General features: G+C 33.7%; 1 protein-coding gene across 38 annotated transcripts in view; it reads right to left on the bottom strand.

Annotated features, from left to right (window-relative positions):
* The window catches only part of Fas1 (fasciclin 1 Fas1 domain-containing), a 69,510-nt gene that overhangs the window by 30,998 nt on the left and 24,316 nt on the right, over positions 1 to 14,196 (bottom strand). The window lies entirely within an intron of this gene.

Raw genomic sequence — 14,196 nt, 5'->3', positions numbered from 1 at the left:
GCCTGTGACTATTTTGAGAATATACCCCAAAACGCAGAGGAAAGTTTTTGTTGTTCAAATCAGTTCTTGCTTAGATTTAGAGTCACACACTATTGCTTAAACCTATATTTATATATTATATTTCTGTTCAGTGAGAAACCACATTATTGCGTTATTGCTAAATGGTATGTGGACCATAACACATACCCTAGTCGTCGAATGACTTCTGCTTGAAAGCTCCGCAAACATTTGAGAAATGTGAATGATTGCAATATCGAATTCTTTCATTTGCTTTCTGTGTAAGAATAAAAACGAAATTTATGTTTTGGACAGTGGTCATGACCATACATTTGTTGGCCTATATGTGCATATTATTATAAATCTTTAAATTATGACCATCAATTTTATATATTTATGTGAGTGTCTACGTGACTGTATTTCAATTTTGAACCCAACCCTCATATGGTGCAGATTTTATTTTAAATTTGCAAATCCTTTCCATGTAATCCATTCATGCAACTTGGTTTGAATAAATTGAAAGCAATATTAGAAATATTTTGAATAAAATTTAAAACTTCTTATTTTTAAAGTAAGACCAGCTTAATCACAGATTTGTTGTTTACAAATTTTAAAAACAACAAGTTTTTTAAAATTTTAAAACAACAAATCTGTGATTAAGCTGGTCTTTCTTTAAAAATAAGAAATAAACACACATCACAACAAAACTGCCAAAGTGAATCTAAAAATTTAAAACACCACAGTAAAAATAAGAAAACAGTAATTTCATTCAAAAAATTGTAAATTATTACTTTTTCTGAAAGTTTAGAATGCCATAAAAAATATATTTTGTATTAAATTTAATGATAGGTTATTGCCTATTTTTATGGCTAAATTACTTTGTCAATCTATTTTAAAAATAATGAAAATAACAATTCCCATTTATATAACATGTGTTCTTCCCTTTGCTTTGCAGATTGGACGAAGATATTACAGCCACCCTTCATGGCGGCCCAAAATTATAAGTGCTAAATGTTTTTAACCAACTTCATTAAATTGATTTGCCTTTATTTATTGATCTGTCGTTTTGTGAGAAAATCTATCTCATTATCCCATAAACATGTCACGTTAACAATTCTAGTCAGGGAATAAAAAATCCAGCAGATTGTCTTAATTAGTTTTGCAAAAAACCAACCCCTATTGATTATGTCAACCGTTTTTTGTAACTATCTCCAATTCGAACATTTGTAAGTTAATTAAGATTATATCAGCGATTAAAATAACCACTATTTTTGTTAAAGAGGGTGATTTTTTTTTCAATCGATAAAATATATAAAGAACTTTGGTAAAAAATGGAATATTAAATTTGCTAACCAGCATAAATGAGGATATGATTGTTAAAAATATCCATAATGAAAACTCGACGATTTTATCTATCTTGACAATTCGCATTCAATAAGTATTCAAACAATATCGCACAAATCAAGATTTCTATCCCCAATGTACATTTGCATATATCTGTGGTTTTCATAGAATAGGATATCAGTGTAAAAATCAAAATTTTCATGAAAGCGCTGTCAATGATTTTGTTTTGGGTTTTTCTTACATACCCAGCAAAAATACTCATTACAAATTGGCCTACTTTCTCATTATTTTATCACGGGCATGTCATAGGGAGTAAGTACTTATTTTTTGGCCACTAAAAAGTAGATAAATAAGTAGTTACTCTCTGGTTACTTCAAGTCGTAACTGCTTATTTATTTACTTTTAAGTTCCAAAAAATAAGTACTTACTCCCTATGACATGCCCGTGTTAAAATAATGAGAAAGTAGGCCAAAAAGCTATCTTACGAATAAAACATTTTCAATTTTCTTATAAATGTATTTTTTATTATTATTTTTTGAAAAACATATCTTTGCATACATATTTATACTTTTGTTGTTTTCTATGAAAAAGTGCGGAGGAAAATCGAACTTGTGTTCACAGAAAAAAAGCACATTTGATAAAACATTTCGTGAAAAAGCACCTTTGGTCCCATGCAAATTACTATAGAAACATAGATCATTCGGATGGCATGGGTTACGCTAACCGATAGACATAAAATTGTATATAAAAGGTTTTTGCATCAAATGTAAAAAAAAAATTGGGTCGCCCTAGTGAACATCTTTAACTTACTCAGCCAAAATACATAACATGTGACTTAAACCTAAAAACTTATACACAAAGCACCCTGGCTATTATCAACGACTGATTTATGATCAATACTAAATTTGCTAAATGTCCTAACTATTGAAAATTAGTGTCCAAATTATGTCCATTGCAAATGTGTTAACTGCATTTCCCAATGGGACACGGTCCGTTTTGTCGTGTTTAATAGCTTGATTTATGTTAGAAGATTGGCACAAAACCTCAAACCCCTCTTAACTGGGACAATGACAATGTAACACAATACGCAATGAATACAAAATTCGCACATGCTGTGTTAATAGTTAGCCATCAAAGGGATGTTTCATGGCTAAGAATATCCACCCTGCAGCAGCAGACACAATACGCATCATAGCCACGATGACATTGTATTCGGCTGTGCCTTTTAATTAAACATTTGTAAGTCAATTTAATTTTATCAAATCCGATTATCTACGATCCAGCCATTGATTTGTGTTTCCTATCACAATCAGTGAAGCGATTAGATTTTTTGGGGTTTCCTTTATCCGTCCGTAAGCAGATGTATTGAAAAGGATAACGACACAATATACACACCACTTGCAGAATTTCCATAAATGTGGTAAACTATGGAAATCAAAAAGTTTTATCACAGCACATGTTTTGGTGTGTGCGTGTGTGTGAGAGAGTCAAGAATGACACGAGGAAATAAATATAGAATTTTGCAATATTTGCTTGTACTCGTCATGTATGTCAAATCAATGGCTTGGCGATCAAAACATAGTAACAATAGCGCGTGTTTGCTGTAACGTCATTGCTAATGTCAGTGACAACAGTAAAGTCATGTCCGTCCACATGTCTTGTCAATAATACAAAGAGACCCATTTCCAATCACACATTTTTGCGAATATGACAACAAGCGTAGCCTAGCTGCCACAAGCACAGCAAATTGTAATTGTCATGGTAATGGAATCGAAGCCCATTCCAATGTAAGAAAACCGCCCTTATGAGTTGTAGTAACATCAACATTTCTAAGTTTCACTTGTTTTTCCATTGTTCTGTCTGCATGTGTCAACACAAGTTTATTGAACCAAAGTCTATTATAATTCTTTAGTGTCGCTCTAAATGTGTCGCCGTAGTACACTTGTTTCTATCGTTACATGGTAGCAACCCCAAAAAAAGGGGGTTCACACTGGACTGGTGTTTGTCATAACCAACTTCCGCTGAATGTCTGATTTCCGGAAGAAATGTTCGAACTTGTTATCACATCAATGAACCATGCAAATCAATCAAACATGCTAATATATTTTGTTCTACTTTGTAGTGGAAACGAACTAAAAACTTTGTGAGAAAGATTGGTAACAACATTTTCTACAACTTGTGTGGGAAATGAAACAAGGACAACGTTTGTTTAAAAACTGGTGCATCCACGAACCATCTTTTGGGAGGTGACCACGTTTTCATACCATTTATATACAGATTGTTATTAAACTCTTAATCTTAAAATATAAAATGGAAATTTTACATCTGTAGGTTAGAACTAGAAATTTAGCTATAATTCCTATATTTGGCAAATATAGGATAATTTTTACTAGTAATCATAGCCAGCACATTCATTTGAATGTATATTTTCTGTCTTGGACAAAGTTGTTGCTATAAGCAGGTAACAAACCCATTGTAGTTGCCGGCCATTTCACCACTATCCATATACATGAGCTTTCTCTGAATAAAAATATTTTAATAAATAAGTGGAATTTAAGTATTTTATTTACAAATTTGGGAAAACGCAGTATAACTCCCGCCACACTATATTGTAAAACATTTATATTCAATATTATTAATTTTAAGCAGACGATATTTTGATAATTTGGTAACTTGTAACTCCCATCTCTCTAATGGGAGCAGAAAACCATTTATCTGTTAGTAGTTTTTATTGATAGTGGTGAATTCACCACTAACGTCAATAAAGTTAATTGCGCAATATTTATGTAGTTTTTCTTGTGACATCATCATGGTAAACTTCAAATTCTCAATAGTCAAAATTTAATTGTAAGCAGTAATAAAATTGTCGAACAAACCACTCGTAATGTAACCCCTAAATATTTTATTGATGCTTGGGTTTCGTGTTTGTCAATAATGGAATCGAATAATGCAATTACAATCGTTGCTGCCTTCCATTAAAATTTTAATGAGAAAATAAAAGTTAACGTCATTACAATTTAAGACATTAAGACATGTCTGAAGCTGTCAGTGATACATCATCATTGTCAACACCATCTAGGCCAGAGGTCAAACATCTCGAATGTATTTTAATAAAAATTAATTACAAAAACAAAGCTCAAAATGTAGGCGGTGATGAACTTTACTGAAATAAAAAAAAAAAAAAAAATGATAGAGCATAGTGGATCACGAGAAGAACGAAAGAAATGTATTGCATAAATGCAATGTAGTGGGGAATTGGTAAGCCGAGCAAGCGTTTGACCAACAAAGAATCAAAACATTTGTTTTCATTCTTAAGCTCTTCCTTGGCAATCGGGTCTTTGTTTGTATGTTTCCACAAAACGTTTAGTCCAGTCAAAATAGACATGCTTACAAGGGGCAAATTGCAAAAATTCCCATCAAGTTGAATTTTGGTGTAGTTCTAGGGTTTGTCATTAGAAATAATGTCCCCAACGACCCCCATGTTTGCAAAAAAGATAAAGAACATTTTTGAGGGCATATTCAGTTTTATAAATTTTTCTCAAAAAACGTCAAAACTGACAAACACCCTCTATAGTAAATGTTGTGGATTTAAAAACTGTCTACAGTAAGCCTATGTATTTGTTTTGTAGTTGTTACAAAAACAAAAGAAATTTTAACAACTTTTCAATCGATAAAAGTTACAGAATAGTCCTACAGGAATGGTTTCAAGAACACCATTAATATTGTTTTTTACTCCGCTCAGCCAAAAAGCATACCAAGTGTCTTAAACCTAAAAATCCCAAAAATAAACCACCCTGGCTATTAACGACAACTGATTTATGATCAATGCTAAATTTGCTAAATATCCTAACTATTGAAAATTAGGGTTCAATTTATGTCCATTGCAAATGTGTTAACTGAATTTCCCAACGGGACACTGTCCGTTTTGTTATGTTTATTAGCTTGATATATGTTAGAAGATTGTCATAAAACCTCAAACACCTCTTAACTCGAACAATGACAATGTAGTTTTTTCTCAAAAAACGCCAGGGCTTACAAAAACCATCTAAAGTAAAAGTTGTAGGTTTGATTTTTAAGACTTCGTTTTATCGGCCTATAGGTCTACGTGTATCAATGAAAAATAAAGAGTATTTATTCCATTTTTCTACTAGACGCATCGTTGGAATTTTCCAACATCTTCAGGGGTAATTTTTTATTAATCTGGCAACGACAACGAATATACATACAATAATTAGTTTTTCTATTGTTTTTCTTTTCATTTAGTGTTTCTAGCATTAAAAACTGTCTACAAGAATGGTCTCTAAGATTTTTAAAAAGGAGTCACCATTCTTAAAATATCGCGATCTGCAATCAGCGCAATAGTCCTTACCCCACACAGTGGTCGAAATCACTGATCTAGCGGCGCGAAATTAATTACTTGCAACCGAATTGAGATATGTTTCTGAAACGCGGAAAATAATGGCCCAAATATGAACAACATCGGCTAATATTTTGGTATAGCCCCCATATAACGGTACCTCCCCTTTCCTACCGAATTAGTTGTAATTCGGTACTCACGGTTCCTAGTACTAAACTCTTCCACCAAAAATTTTGGACATATGTAGGTCCACGTTTGGGTATAGCCCCCTTATAACGGTACCTCCCGATATTCGGTATTTTGAGGATTTTATCCACATTTTCAGAACAATTAAGCTGAATTTCGACATTGGAGGTTCTAGGTGGTCATACATCTTTTCCACCAAAAATTGTGAACATTGGTCTACTTTTTGATATAGCAACCATATAACTATACAGTGTATTTAAATAGAATAAACGTTATTCTAGTCATTAATGGGCAAAAGTTCATTCAATTCCGCTACAGGAAATCATTTTCGAGAAAAAAGGTCAAAAATAAATAAATATCTGTTTTTTTAGAATCGCTTCTTTTGCACACATGGGATCGAAAAGGACTTTTAGGTCATTACTACTATTGTCAAACCCTAGCTGGATAAAAGTTAGAAAATAATAAACAAAATACATACATATCGATTCGGACGAAATATTAATCTCCTTTGATGTGGTATCACTTTTCCCCAGTATTCCAGTCAATCTAGCGCTGAATACTATAGAAGACAAATGGGACAATATCAAAACATACACATCAATACCTAAAGAGCTTTTTATGGATATATTGACGCTTTGTATAAAGGATACAAGATATTTCATTTTTGACAACAAATTTTACAAACAAAATAAAGGTATGCCCATGGGTTCGCCTGCATCCCCAGTGATGGCAGATATTATAATGGAGAAACTTTTAGACTCAACAATAGAGAAAATGCAAACAAAACCGAAAATTCTTACGAAATATGTCGATGATTTATTTGCAGTTATCAAGAAAGACGACATCAATGAAACATTAAAGATTCTAAATGCATACAACCCACAAATTAAATTTACAATGGAGATGGAAAATGACAACAGACTACCGTATTTAGACTCAGTCGTTATAAGAGATGGATGTAAACTAAAATTGGACTGGTACCCGAAACCCACGGCTTCTGGGAGACTCATAAACTACACATCCAAACACCCAAGAAAAACCATAATAAATACGGCTTCTAACTTTATTAGAAGGGTGTTAGAAATAAGTGATGCGGAATATCACAAGAAAAACATTGACAAAATTAAAGAAATTCTTAGCAATAACAGTTTTCCCAATGAGACTATACACAACCTTATAAATCGTGCAGCCAAAACTAATCACACAAAAACGCGGGAGATGAACGAAAAGATTTACAAACCAATGACATATATTCGAGGTTTCTCTGAACGAGTCAAACACTCAAAAATCTATGACGACACCACATATGAACTGGCGTTTAAATCAAATAATACTCTGAATAATTTATTCAGCAAACTTAAAAGCAAAATAAACATCGAAGACAAATCCAACGTAGTTTATCGCATTAATTGTAAGGGTGACAAGTCCAACATATGCCAGAAGGTATATGTTGGCACAAATCAGATCTAAAAGCTCGAAACAAACCAATAGAACAAAAAACAGCGCTTGCAGCGCACTGCACCCTCACAGGACACGTCCCTGATTTTGATGACGTAAAAATTTTAGCTCAAGAGAACAATTACCATAAACGCTTCACTCTTGAGATGTTGCACATAATAAACACACCCACTAACAAACGATTAAATTATAAAACGGACACCGACAATTGCGCTCAGATCTATAGACATTTGGTAAACAAATACAGATATGAAAAACCTTTAGTTAAAGATAGTACTTTGGACTGTAAACAGCCATTACTCTTCCTTTAAGTAAGTTTTAAGTACACCTCACTTTTGTAAAACATTTACAAATTGTAATAATTGTAGTTCCCTGAAGATGATTGGAGAATCCAATCGAAATATTGGAAACAAATAAAGCTTGGAAAAATTAAACATCAAGTCTTTTACTTAAAAAGCCTATAGCCTAACAATACAACAACAGAACAAAATTTATAATTATACCCTACAATGTGGAAACGGCATTATAACTTTTTTTCCGAAGATGCATGTAACAACCCCGAAATATTCGTCGTAGACCCCATGTGGTATACCAAAATAACGCAAAATATTTTGTGGGTAAAATGGACCAGAAACAAAAAATTCGACCGATTTTGTTGCGGCTCTGTATGTCGCAATTATAGTCTGATCGACGAGAAATTTTGAGTAGAGTTTCGGTTTACCGCAGAGACTTGCAATTTAATACAATGAACAGATAATATTTAACGGGTAACGATATCGGTAAATTTTTAGTATAATGACTATATCCTTATTCCTTCAAGTTATATTTAGAAGAGGAACTCTTGACCTTTCCATTGATGCTAATAATGGTGATGTACGTGGTCAGATAACATAGTGGTCAGATAACATAGTTATACCCTCAGCCTTTAGGCTAAAAGGGTATATCACTTTGATACGGCCAAAAATGTGCCTCATCGGAATAACGGTTTTAAACCCCAAGTATGTTTGGACGAAATTCGTTTCACACGATTTGGAGTCGACTTAGCCATGTCCGTCCGTCCGTCCGTCTGTCTGTCCGGCTGGTGCGCACGATAACTCTTGAACGGATCAACCGATTCGAACCAAATTTTGGGTATCGTAATATTTTGTCTAAACTTAGTTTAAGTTCGAAGATGGGCCATATCGGTCGACTCCTTCGGATACCTTCCCCAAAAAAGTTCAAAATTTGTCTGTAAAATGGTGTGAACGATAACTCTCAAAGGGAGCAATCGATTTGGTTCAAACTTTGCACATCGTATTATACCTTCCAAATATTAGTTGGGTTCGAATATGGACTACATATATTGGTCCACTCCTTCGGGTACCTCCCCCACAAAATTCGGATAAAGTGAAGTTTAACAGCTCCTCTCAGATCGTTTTGAAATTTATTTCAGTAAGTTGTCCATGCGGCTCCCTTTACAACGGTACAATTTTTTTCTTGCGCAAGTCCATACTTCCTGAGATATTGGGCAAAATGTTCCAAGAAACCCTGATGGCACCATCCAAAAAGGCGAATCCGCAGGATAATTCTTGCATGGAGTTTCTGATTGATGTAGACTTTGCAGTCATATAATTTCATCCAGTCAAGTATCAGATTGGAATATGGGCTATCGTCCACTTCTTCGGGTACCTCCCATACAAAATTCGAAAAAAGTGAAGTTTAAGAGCTCCTCTCGCATCATTTAGATTCTTTTTTCCTTAGTTTGTTTTAGCGGCCATATTTAAAACGAGACTTTGCAGTCATATAATTTCATCCAGTCAAGTATCAGATTGGAATATGGGCTATCGTCCACTTCTTCGGGTACCTCCCATACAAAATTCGAAAAAAGTGAAGTTTAAGAGCTCCTCTCGCATCATTTAGATTCTTTTTTCCTTAGTTTGTTTTAGCGGCCATATTTAAAACGGTACAAAATTTTTATGGAATAAGTCAATACTTCCTGAGATAATGGTCCAAGCTCCAAAACCCTGCGGTACATACTCAAATAACTATCGTGCAAGACTCTCTAAAACTCTAAAACTTTTTCAGAAATTTCTTCCAAACTTAGTTTAATGTAATTTAATATTTTGAGTCCTTTATGAAGAAGTTTGGTTACTAAAAATGTTTGGCTTACTTGTTTTTTAGAATACATATTTTTGTCTTATATGCCTTTTGCCTGTATTTGAGTGTCAAAAACCGAAAAAATCGACAAGCTATAACAGATTTAAAACTCAAAATAATATTTGAACACTTTTGCTCTCCTGAAAAATTGCAATTTTCTACTTATGCTATTTTCTATTAACGCTGGATGGCAGTGCTATTACATTTTCGGGCACTGCCTGTGTCTACTGTGGTAACTGTACCCGGACAACACCTTATTATGCATGTCCTGGCAACCAAACTATGATGTCATACCTAATCTAAGCATGCATTACAAACAAATAAACTAATATTGTTTAAAAAATGCATTGCATTGAGTTGCCTATGTTTTATGAAGGCTGTGACATATTTGCTTCGTCATTAAAGTCAGTTGGCCAGTCTGATTTGGTCATTAAACTGATAGGTAACACCATCAAACACCGCCGCTGAGTTTTAACTAATTTCCAACCCTTAGCAAATATTTACCTTTTTGAGGGCATTGTTAACCACACGTACGCGCAGACACACATCCTTTTTTGTTGGTGAATGTGTCCAACCATCACGTCGCATGGTCGACGTGCTGTCGATCAATCTTTCACCTGGTCTGGTCGTTTTCATTCATATGTGCACAAATGTTTGTTTGATTGGTGTCCTCCGCCTCCTTCACATTTCCCAATGTCCTGTCTTACCACCTTACCATATGTTGTTACCACCTTTTCGCTTTTCATCATGCAATTGTTTCTTGTTTTTTTTTTTTTTTTACTATTTTTTTTTAAAGACTGTCTAAGTGGACAAATGTAGCGAATGTGTTCGTCGTTCGTCAGTTGGTTCATGAGCAGGAAATAGTGTCATGACTTACGACAATGCCATTTTTTGTATCATGTGTGAATACATGCTAGTCAAGCATGCATACATACATACATCTATATGTCACATGTGTGGGTGGTTGTACTATTGCCTTTGCACACACTACTTTTTGTGTATCTAACTATGTTTTGTCATAGAACACGTCCGTCCTCAATAATTAAGTGAGGGCAATGGTCTTAAAAAAGTTCCTGTCCACAGTTATACAACCCTCCACATGGTTTTTTGCTTTGCTTTACCTTTTCTTTTAGCCGTTTTTTCTTTAGCAGATTTATATGGTGTTGGTGTGCGTGTGAATGTCTGGAGATCGTTAAGACAAAAATAGGTTTAAAGCGAGTGCATTAACTGCCTCGTTTAATGACTCATTACACTTTACACTTTTTGTTTAGCTTGACTTCATCCTGCGAACGAAGAAAGTATTTTTGCGGTAATTTTATGGGAGCTGTTTAACGTGAGAATAAAGACGTTAGCATGAAAGCTAAGATAATTAAGTGAAGGTGTACCGCTGACGTTATATTATTATCCATGATTTACAAACTTGAGTTTATGTGTGTTTGAGTCACTGGGTTTTAACACAATAACATAATAGACAAATGTTTGTTGGTTTGTCAGAACCTTTTAGATTCTAAAACCGTCGATATTTTTTGAAAGAATTTAAGCTTTATACTAGTAAATATGTTATCAAAATTGATAACCGTAGATGCGAAGATATTGTAATATGCCTGATGATCGGATTTAACCACCCGTAAAACGTAGCATAATGGTTGAATGTGTCGGACTTCGGTGGATTCCTAGTTTTTCAATGTACCTCTAAGGTCTAAACATTATTATAACGTTATATTATTGTCCATGATTTACAAACCTGAGTTTATGTATGTTTGTTTGAGTTACTGGGTTTTAACACCATAACACTATGCAACACTGAAAATGCAAACAACTTCTAGTATGCACTTTTTGATAGTACATATTTAGACTACAAAAACCCTAGTAGGGTTCTGTCCTGTCAGATCCAGTTCGGATTTTATGGCCTCATCTAATCCGGGCTAAATCTACACTTTTTTGCATTTATCAGGTCTTTATCTCAGAAACGAATTGGAATTAGGCCTTGCTGTCTTTAGCAATATTGCAGCCCTAAACTAGTAGAACTTATCTTGTGAAAAAACCACATAAGAAAAACTCCACCTAGGGCATCAAAATCTATAAAATATAGACAATTTTACATAATTGCTGAAATTCTGGTCAGTATCGGCTAAACTATTGGGAGTTGAACCAAGTAACCTTTTGCAAAAATCTTCCAAATAAAGTTCTCAACAATTCTTTAGAACATTCTGAAACTCTAAAATTCTTACTTCATGTTGTTTCAGCGGTATTTTGAATCATATATTTTACAACACGTATTTCAAACACAGTTCACACCAACAGTTTATTCTCGCATTTCGGATTTCACTACATTATTGACATTTTTATTAAATCGTCGTTGAAAAATGTACTGAATACAACGGCATAGAGGCATTTTACAACAATGATATGTTCTGAAGAGTTGTGTATTACATTCCGGGGAATATTTTTCCAAAAGAAAATATTCAGAAATAATTTACGGTTTTGGAGATACGGTGCGAAATGTATAAAAATTGTGGAATTTTTGCATATATTTTGAAATTTGAGGCAATAAATGTAGTTTTTCGAGTTCATTATTTCACCAAATATTTTATTCTTGTCCTTATCTACAAATTTGCTTCAGAGCTCATAGGAATATTCGCATTGATTTCAGAGATATAGCCCCGAATTTCTTTAAAAACTCAATATTTAACCATGTTTAGATGGGGCCATAAAATCCGAGCTGGATCTAACACAACAAAAACCAACTAGGGTTTCTTGTCGTTTGGGTCTGTACTTTCCAAAAATCCTCAGTCGGAATTGTTTGCACAAGATCACCTTAAAAATGTTGCACAGTGTAATAGACATAAAATCCGAGCTGGATCTGACACAACAAAACCCAACTAGGGTTTCTTGTCGTTTGGGTCTGTACTTTCCAAAAATCCTCAGTCGGAATTGTTTGCACAAGATCACCTTAAAAATGTTGCACTGTGTAATAGACAAATGTTTGTTGGTTTGTCAGAACCTTATAGATTCTAAAACCTTCGATATTTTCTGAAAGAACTTAGGCTTTATACTAGTAAATAGGCTATCAAAATTGATGACCGTAGATGAGAAGATATTGTAATATGCCTGATGATCGGATTTAACCAACCGTGAAACGTAGCATAATGGTTAAATGTGTGGGACTTCGGTGGATTCCTAATTTTTCAATGTACCTCTAAGGTCTAAACAGTTCAACTCGAAAGAGAATTAATTAAAATATCACTTTAAAATGACCTTCGCCTTAATAAGGTAAAAGAAAAAAATATATATAGTTATTTTCTTTTGATGTAGAGATATTCTTGAGATAATCAGACATATTCTTATTTTCTTCATTTCAATCTCTTGTGCCATGTTTCCCGAAGTGCTATGCCAACAGGCATGCTGAATAGAATGAACGAATTTTTCTAGCTCGTCACCAATATCATTTTCATTTTTTAGACGTGTGTTCAGAGTTATTTTATTTTTTCATTGAGTAACAATCTGAACAAATCATATCAACTAGAGCTGATCGATTATTTTCTAGCGTAATTAAATATTTCATATCTGAAATAATCCGCCTTGGCAGATATATGGGAAATAAAGGAGTAATATGTTCAAAAAATTCAAACATCTGCTATTCAGAGTTCGTGTCATTTTGTATTGTTTATGAAAGTTTTTTGGTGGAGGCATACACGCACCTCCTTCAAGCTTATGTTACACCTGCTTCCTTTGTGGTATCTGGTAGTAATCTTTTATGCATATTTATTACCCAAAATATTTCACATAAATACTTAATTATTTTTTACTAAAACATGGGACCGGTAAAAAGTACTGCTACCTCTATGTGGTGGTATAATTTCAAAGGACACTTAAACATGGTTAAATTCTATAGGTAGTTGGAGAAAAAATGGTTGTCTTAAAAAGTTATGTATTTTTAATTACCCACAATGTACATACATACATACTACATTATGCATACATGCATACATACCAACATTAACTAGTATTTTATAGACTACTGTCAATGTTTGACATGTGTGTGTGTGTGCATGTCTCGTGCCTCGTATTATGGGTTTACAGTGCCACATTATTGAAAAGTACATTTGAGTCCCTTCTACATGGGTATATGTCAAAATCAGCTATTAACTCTCATAAATCGAATTTAAAATTATGGGTGGAGGTAAAATACGATGTCAATATTCTTAAGAGGGTGGTTCCAAGTCCTGGGCATGATGTACTCGTACATGTGTGTGTGTGTTTTGGGTATAGTATTTGTGTGTTACAACATTAGCACATTAATCTTTATTTGGTTTGAAATTTTAAAAATTTATTAAAAATTAACCACAAACTCACTATTCTAGTATGAACAAAAAAACTATAACTGTAACGACAACAACAACAACACTATATGCAAACAACCCTTGCTAGGGTCTCTAAGATACAACACAACAAAACAAAACAACGTAATGAAACGAATTCTTTGATAACACAAGCCAAACCTTTAAAGGACTCAAATAAAATAAAAATGGAAAAGGATAATCAAATGAAACTAAAAACCAACAACAACAAAAAGGGAAATAAGTAATGGATTGAGTATTTACTTTGTAAAGGATATGGAGTAATTCGAATTATCAACATTTGATAAATGCACTCTAATGCATTCCAAATTGTTGACATGTCCGTCAAGTCATGGCTAACATTGGCGGCCAAAAGGA

Source organism: Musca autumnalis, unplaced genomic scaffold (assembly GCF_047663935.1).
Source record: "Musca autumnalis isolate F117 unplaced genomic scaffold, ASM4766393v1 scaffold_1, whole genome shotgun sequence".
NCBI classification, from domain to species: domain Eukaryota; kingdom Metazoa; phylum Arthropoda; class Insecta; order Diptera; family Muscidae; genus Musca; species Musca autumnalis.
This window is presented reverse-complemented; position numbering and strand designations above follow the sequence as displayed.